The sequence below is a fragment of the Teleopsis dalmanni genome, chromosome 1 (genome assembly GCF_002237135.1).
Source record: "Teleopsis dalmanni isolate 2A chromosome 1, ASM223713v2, whole genome shotgun sequence".
Lineage (NCBI taxonomy): Eukaryota > Metazoa > Arthropoda > Insecta > Diptera > Diopsidae > Teleopsis > Teleopsis dalmanni.
This window is the reverse complement of record NC_051846.1, coordinates 27,965,113-27,974,788: the sequence shown is the minus strand read 5'-3', so window position 1 is coordinate 27,974,788 and position 9,676 is coordinate 27,965,113.

The window sequence follows — 9,676 nt, the reverse complement described above, 5'->3', positions numbered from 1 at the left end:
AAGTACGGCTTTGGATCAGTTGGTTAAGGTGCGCTAATCCTGAGCTTCACATTTGGCAGGACCCGAGTTCGATTCCTGGTACTTGCAGCCTCAAAAAAAAAAAAATAATAATTATTTACGAATAATTAAATACAAGAATTATTTCCAAGACCACTGATGATGGATATTTTGTAATACTCGAAACAGCTGTATGGTCAGCCAAAAATTCAATTAATTAAAATAATATAAAAAATAAATTTTTGTTGTTGTATTTAACTACTGTTCGAAAAAAACTTCTTTATTACTTTTTAATAAATTTCTTTGTGTAAATTAAATTAAACAATTAATTAAATATAAAGCTGCAAAAAAACCTCAATTAACTTCAAACACGAACTCAATAAACGGTTAAAAACTTAATCTATTTAATGATGCAAAAAATAATAAATAAAATAATATGTAACTATTTTTCGAGAAAGTAAACAGCACATGTTAGTATTACATTTTGAACTAGAAGATAATTAAATATGGAGTTTAAAGGTTCAAAGGAAAATATAAGAATATAATATTTCTCTAGGTTTCGCTCTGTGAAATGGACGATGAATAATTTTTGTAAAAGTTAAGACAACGAAATAGTTAATAAATAGTTGTAAAGTTATTAAATAAAAGGTAAATTTATTTAAATTAAATGGTAAAATAGATACAAATATAAAAATGTATGAAAAAGCATAGATAAAAAGATATAAAAATATACCACAAATTCGGACTTCACTCAATATCATAGTCAAATATATGAAGTCTAGTACTTAAGATTTGACGGCAATAAATGAGACAAACGAAATAAAAAAAGGATTATCGAGGGTAATACAAATCGAAAAATATATGGAAAAAGTATGCTACCTGCACACCAGCTGCAGATTAAAAATATTTATATTAAATCCAGGACATATGGAAAAGCAAACAATCAGCAATAAAGATATATGTCACCATTTGATAAGGACTTCTGTTTTGAGGACTTTTTTGTGCACAAATTAAGTGCTATTTTTTAATTATTTTTTATTTCGGATAAATAAATAATGCAATAAATTGTACATGTGTAAAAAAGTCATTAATGAACAGTTCTTATATAAAATTTCACAGAATTATAACACTTATCAAGATATGACTAAAGTTAGCATATTTTAATAAAACATAGTCTTTGCTGGCTTTCAGGAAATAAAAATTCGTTATTCTCTCTTATCGAGCGGAATAAACAATTAATCCTCATAAAACAGAATACATTTAGTTATAAATAACATTACGTGGACTTTTATTAATATTTAAAATAAGCACTTAACAATATGTATTGGAATAAAATATTAAAAGCAATACCTGCAAAACTTACTAGACTGATAAAGCTAATACGGTTAAAAAGTGAAAATTCTGGCTTAATTATAGGAGAAACCTGAAAAAGTCAAGTGGTTTATGAGCTTTAATATGATTTTAAAAGCTGCATTGCAATTGCATAAAAATAAAAACACAATGAGAAGTGAATTTAATCAAATTGATTTTTATGATAGACTCAATCTACGAATCTTGTATTAAAACACTAATTATGAAACCTTGAAGAAATCTGGCACCAAAAAAGCAGTAACTAATGCATTAAGTCTACAGAAATGTAAATGTTGCGTCATTTATATATTTATTCTTATTAAAATAGATATCATGAAAAAAAATATTGTGCGTACTTAAATATATACCCGATTTAATCGGAATACATTTGACTCATAGACGTTAATTAAATTTGATAGAATATTTTTATCCCAATTATAAAAAAATTCACGTCACACCCTCAACCGCAACCGATTTTTTCCGTGGTGAAATCGGCTTTTCTTTGGTTTTAATGATCAATTACTTACTTATTAGGTCTGTATGATCTAATACTTTCAATAAATATTTTTTGCTTTGTGTTACATTTAGATAAATTCGTAATGGAAAGAAATTTTTCTATAGAAAGGTTCGCTATAAAGAAATATATACGTATATATAAAAAATCTGAAAAATTGCAGTATCTTCAAAAACAGTTTATTATATAATGTACATTATAGATGAACCAGGAGACCCTATGCTCCACAAGGAAATAAAGAAATTAAGACAAAGAAGAATATAGATAGATCAGACTCTTCTTACTTACTGCATTATTAAGCAGGATTCCTTAGTAGGGGTGATTCATATTAAAGGACTATAATTGATAACAGTGTTAAGTATTTGCATGCGATTATTTTGATTAAATTCACTGTAATTCAAAAATAAAACCGAATAATAAAATTATAAAGTTAGTCAAGAGCTTAAATATATGTACGAATGAAAAAACCATATTTCATCATTTTTACTAATAAAGCCAATTAGCTACTTCAACTAAACCGGAACCTGCTGAGCACTACGGCATCGGTGCTGACGGGCCACTGCATAATAAGTAGGTACGCTATGAGACTTGATCTACCATATAATGGGTTTTGTCGCTATTATGGTTCTGAGGATGAGGAAGAAACTGTGCCTCATCTTATCTGTTAGTGGCCATCTTCACCGTTTTTCGTTGCTTAATGGCGCGAAGACATACACGCCATCATAGAATAATGAACGACGATGGGAATATTTAAGAGAAAAGTTCTTTGTAAGATTTTTGATTTTCTAAGAATTGGCAACGATTACCACATTTAAATCAATCCAGAAGCTTATTACGACTTTGAAATTGTTCAGCGCATCAACATCTACAGGCTTTACTGACTTGGTCATGTAGTTAGGATTGATGACGATGCTCCTGCGAAAAAGAACTTGAAAGCGTCAGCAGATTGATGGAAGATGGAATAAGAAGAATACTTAGGGGAATGATCAAGTTGAGAAAACATTTACTGCACCTGATATACAATACAGAAGGAAGCGTGCACGCTTTGGAGATACCTGAAAGGAGGTGCTGAGTGAAGCCGTGGCCAATTAAGTAAGCAAGTATAACTAAATATATATTTACGACGACATAAAAAATTATTTTCTAAAATATATTACACGGTACTATCCTTTGTAGAAAATGAAATCATATTAATTAATATGTTCGTAATTTATTGTTTTCCCACACCTATGTTTCGTCTATTCTAAATATTTTTAGCCAAAGTTTAAACATTTTTAAGTAAACAAAAATATTTGCTAGCACGCTTTCTTCATTTGGAATGTATTTCGATTTTGTTTTATTATTTATTTTAATTTATGTATACTCGCGTATATACAAATTTAACTCTATTAGTAAAAAAATTATATCAAAATATAAAGTATATTATCAGAATCTTAACCTAATATTTTATTTAGATACATAACATATAGTATAAATTTCAAATAATCAAATTAAAAATTTAAATTTTTTAAATGTTAACTTTTTGTTAACCTAAAGATATATAAACTATTGTGAAACACAATAACCGCCAATATTTATATATTATATTATTTTCTATATTTCTTAGTCAAAGAATTTTAGCACAAGTGGGAGAATTTTTCCATAGAAATGCTAACAATAAATAATTCTAAATTTTTCAAAAAATTTGTTTATTTCAAGATTAGTATGTATTTGTTAAGTTTCTTTATTTACAGACTTATTTCATTGTATAGACGAATGTGTGTACATAACAGCTTTCCGTGTAAATAAATATAATCAATACATATATAATATTATATTATATACTTTATAAAAACAACAAAGTAGTAGCGATATGAATATATTGAACGCTTGAGATTGTTTAAAGTTTACTGATGTCAAGTGTATGTATGACGAACCGCTTCAACAGGTTTAATTGACTTAACGCGCCACTGATAATATTCGTAGACAAAAGAGGTGATTATCTATCTTGTGGTAGAAGCCGGAGAAGGCTTCTGTATATGAAAGAGTATCTTATGCTTACTTGTAGGTCTTAAAACGTATTTTGTAGCTCACTTTGCAGTTCGGAGGCAACTTTTGAACTGAGTTAAATTTTATGAAACTAGTTTTTTTTACTAAAACCGATACATTATATTGCCGAAGATATTAATAATGAGCATAAAAACATATTAGTAAAGCAAAATATGTGTTAATGTTATAATGTCTTTTTATAAAAACAAAAAAAATAATGTTAATCGTTTTGCTTTTAGTTAAAGAAAGCCAGATTTTAAGTGTTGAAGACATGGAAAAGTATTTGTAACACTGAAGTACATATAAACTTAAAATTTTTTCTGAACATTGTTGTAATATTCGAGTATATTATATATTTGTAATATTTTAATTTAATAATATTATTATTAAACAATAGGAATTACGCTTATATATACATATACTTATTTATATATATTTATATATTTAGTTTTTAAGTAAATATGAAAAGTTATTTTTATTGCAAAACAATAATTATAAGAAAATAAAATAATAATAATTATATAATTTTAATAATTATATATTATATATATCATTTATACATTATATATATAATGTATTCACGTGTCATTTTTATGTTAAGAACACTTATAAAAAACTTTTTAAGTTTTATTATGGCTTTAATATATTAATCTTAACAGATTAACATCATGATTTACATCATGATTACATTTCAATATACATATTTACATATAGTTTTTAATTAATTGCTTTAAAACAAGTATTTCTAACTATTATTGAAATATTTATTTTTATTCAATACAATTCTATTAAAAAATAGTTGTATTTACTTAATGAACGTTATATGTATGTGTATATATCTCTGTTTACAGTAAAATAAATTCAATAAATTTTATAGTTTTAATGTTTCAAAATCACAAAAAACTGTTAATACATAGTAACTTGAATTATTAGTTAATATTAATATTCTGAAACATTTGTTATGAGAATATTGGCTTATAATCGATTGTTGTAAACATTTTAACTTTTTAAAATAGTATTGGTTAATTATTTTGAAAACTTAAAAATTTTGCCTATCTTTGATAAAATTAAATCAAATAGGTAAATTAGGTATTATTCATTAGTTTTATTGAATATCATAAGCTTAAGGTGAAGATTGATCGTAAAGAATTTTTTGCCACAGCTCAGTAAAAATTATTCAGGCCTTATTATTGTAGTTGGGTATAGGTATAGTCCCTTGATTAACACATTACTTGATTAACACAGTAAAACTGATTTCAATGTGCAACAAAAATATTTAAATAATCCTAACAAAGAACGATTAAGTGTTACTATAACTATTTTCATTGATATTTCCAATAAAATTAGAAACAGCTTTAAGAGAAGCTGCGAAAAGCAAAGGGTTTTATTCACCATTAAAATTAACTTCCATCGCAATAAATAAGAGATTTCTAATAGATAATTTTATGTTCAGGTGTACTTATTAACTATTATTTACGGATCAAAGTCCTGTATTACTTTCATGACAATATTCATGATAATATATGGTGCATAGAGTTTTAAATTAAACTGAAATACGTGCAGAAAAACTAAAATAAAGTAATATTTTTCATATAAAACATAATTTAACAGCAATATGGGAAAAATGATTTCTAGCATATGGCCTCTTTTGGAACTTCCAAAAAAACAGCAACTTGGAAGCAATATCTCACGAATATCTTGGGAGGTTTCTTGGGGATTTCTGTTATCAAACTAATTCTTTACTAATCCATGGAAATCCTCAAGGTACGATGTGTAACACTTTCTTATTGTATTCAAAAACCATGCAAACTCAGCATGGATCGTTATTTGCATTTTTTTAAGGACTATGATGCCTGATAATGCCTCCAGTAATTTTTAGAGTACAATTGAATTTTAATCCCGAACTCGTATTGCATTCGTTTAGTGACAAAGCCACTGAGGCAGAAGTAAACTTCTCCACTAAACAAAAAATTGTTCTTAGTAAATTATTTATTATACACTAATTTTAAAAATAAATTCTAAAATATGTAAATGTTGATTTAACGGTTATTAATGTTAAAGTGTTTTGAATACAATCAGCTCGCAATCGTAACAATTGGAGAAATGAAAGATATTTTGTTAGATTGTGTGTTCTAAAATCTATCTACCGTACTTAATATATAAAACTTAGTAATAGGAAAACCTACCTCTTGTTTAAAAACCATTAACAACACCAGTAAACCTGATGACAGAACATGTGTGGTTTTATCTCTACTTTGAAGACAACTTATGTTGCAAACGTAACTGCTTTTCGTAATAAAATATAAACTCACACTTATCGAATAGAATATTATTATATGAGTTCATTGACATATGATAAAATTTGAGAGCTTTTTTAGTATTTTTCATTTGCACTTACTTTAGTATTAAATAATGCGATGAAAGAAAATTACTAGTTCGTATTTTATATATCTCAAATCTATCCCTACTTCCAGCTCAAAAAGTACTCGGATTTTGTAAATAAAACACACAAATTTAAATTTTATTCCAAATTTATTTTATCTCCTTTAAAATATGCTCCTTCTGAAGCGATACACATATGCCAACGATTAACCCAATCTTCCATACACTTCTCGTAGGCCCGTGAATGTATGGCTTTTAGATCCTTTGACGAATTCTCTTTTACCGATTCAATCGACTCAAAATGCTTACCACGAAGGGACAATTTGAGTTTCGGGAACAGAAAAAAGTCGCACGGCGCCAGATCTGGCGAATATGGTGCCTGAGCGATGACAGTTGTGCCGTCAAAAAATCACGTACAATAAGAATTTTCCATAGTAAAAATCGCTAAATGCACTTGAGGTAGTCTCACATTAACAGCTGCAGTAAACAAACTAATTGACAGATGGCGCTCAAATTTGTACCATATATCAAGAAAGGGTGTATCAACATAACAAACAAAAATTTTGAAAAAAGTCTATTACTTAAGAAGTATTTAACAGACAACAAAATCCGGATATTTTTAAATTTTTATTTTTTTGTTTTATATTATAAAATAAAATATTTGTTTTATAATTTCATAATAATAAAAATAATCATCAACAATATTAATAAAATAATATTCTTGTCGTACCTAATTTAAAGTACGTTCCATTCTTTTTAATCACTTACTGTAATTCAGCGTAAGTAAGTGTTTTCAATCGACTTAACTAAATATTAATAAATTTAATTATTCGTAATTTTTCTATAAATTTAATTAATTAATGGTAATTAGGTAATTAATATGAAACAATAAAATTTATCCCATAGGTATTGAAATGTTCAGATAGTTATCAAACTGTTATCTAATGCACTTTCTTTTTGGTTATAGATATTTTCAAAAATACTATTTTCACATTGGCAAAGCAAGTGATCCGAGATACATATACAGAGATGCAGACAAAGCAATGCTGAACACTCCATTTTCAAATGCAACAGATGGAACACCGAAAGAACATCACTTGCAACAATAATCGGTAAAAAAAACAACATTTATATTACTACAATGTTATAGTAAGTTCATAATATACGTACTGTTCATCAAATAATTCCATATGGGAAAAATTTTGTACGCAATAAATAATTTGTATCTGATAATAATATTTGTATTTGATAATAATTTTTTATAACATATAGAAACATTGCACGTCATTAAATACTAATAATGAATTAATTATATGTTATATATTATAAATCTAGAGTGTAATGTGTTAATAGCTTGTTTTATGGAATGTTGCTGATGTCGAACACTCATAATAATATATGAACAATTTATAATATAAATAAATTAATTAAATAACGTAATTTATACGTTAATAAGTATATTAAAATTTTCATTTAAGTTAAAATATTAATATATGCAGAGCTGAACTTTGATTTATTAATTTCTTGTAATTATTTTTTACAATGAGTAAACGGTCAGTATAAGTCACAAGTCGAAGTATTATATTTAAAAAAATAAAAAGTTTTTTAATAATAGTAATAAACAAACGAAAACCTTTAAAATAAATTAATTAAACAAATAAGGTTTATAAGACCATTTTATCTAATTAAATTTAATCATTGTACTTAATTATTTTCAAAAAATAATTATCTAAAATCGTTTGAAGTTTTACACTGTTTATATGTAATTTGTTTATATGTAATAACATTTGTTATTACATTTATATAAGAATAAACATTATCTTAATTCACCTGTTTAAATAAGATCTTAGTGATATTTACATTCTATTTAAGAGTTTAGTTCTACTAGAAATATTTGCACTTTTAGTCTGGCTCTCCATTTTTTTGGTTGAAGTGAAAAAACATTGTTATTAAACCATTCGACTATTCAAAATCAAGATTTACACATTTCTCTTTTAAAAAAATTTGATTGAAATTTTGTATTAAATGATAAATAATGAACTAATTTTCAAATAATCTGTTTATTATCTATCTTAAATTTAAGTTAACTCTACTTCTTGCAAAATTTAAAGTTCAAACAAAGTACAACCGGATCATTATTACGAAATTGGAAATCCTCATTCACATCTGCATCTTACTTTAAATCTACATTCTCATTTGCAATCGCATTTTTATGCGCGATCGCATTCTCATCCGTATCGACATTGTCATCTGCATTTGCATTCTCATCCACATCCACATCCTCATTGAGATTATCCAGATCATTCATATTAAATTATATTAGATTTGGAAGTTATTTTTTGCTTGTTTAACTAAACCAATTAAAAATTTACTAAAGGTTTTGATTTAAAGCAAATTAAATTCATATATTTCATAATGTTGTTAATTATCTTTTCAATATTGCCGTCTTTCATTTAACTGAAGTTATGGGTCACTTTCGTCTGTTTTATTTTTTTTATATACGTGAAATTTTTAATATGAGAAGCAAAGATTTTATATAAATCATAAATGTTGTTAAATTGCAGTAGTAAATTTATTATTATGCAAATATTAGGTTCTAATTCTAAAAAGTATTGCTTAAGAAAAAAAAATTATTGGATATTTGGTTACAATTAATAATTTATGGAATTATCTTCGTAATCCAATAAAACAATTTTAAATATGTAGCACTAAATGTTTTTTGTATTATTATTTAAATAATGACACATCTGCATCAAAATCTTATATGAAGAATACAGTCTTCATATCTTAAAATAATCTTAAGCTATGCATAAAGTTTTTTGAAAATGTTTTCCCTTCTATTATTATAAGTTATAATTTATAACATCACTTTTTTATACATATATATTTTGTACACCATAATATATACTAAAATCATCTATGTACTTGAACCCTTTACTACTTATATTAATTACCGTAAATTAGTTTTTATTTTAAATAAACAAATAAATAATATATTTCCACATCATCATCCGCTTTCACCTACAGGAATTTTTTCATATACTCATCCGCATTTCTGAAATAAAGTGCATATGAGTGGGTATATCATTGCATTAGATAAATTCATCATACGCCCCAAGAGACCAACTTTGTAATTGAGTTTAAACAAACAGTTTCGTTTTAGAACGTTGTGACAATAAAGTAACAACGTTGTTATTATTTTTTTTTATATCATAAATAATTATTAAGTTAAACATATATTTTGTCTACTTAATTATTTTGTTGTTATTTAATTTTTTTTTGAAACATATAATTTCTTGATATTGAGTTCAAGTATATAGATTTTACAAAGAAAATTTAATATGCTAAGTTCATTGTAAGTAGTTATGATTTTAAATCATTATTATAATTCAAGATACTTTATAA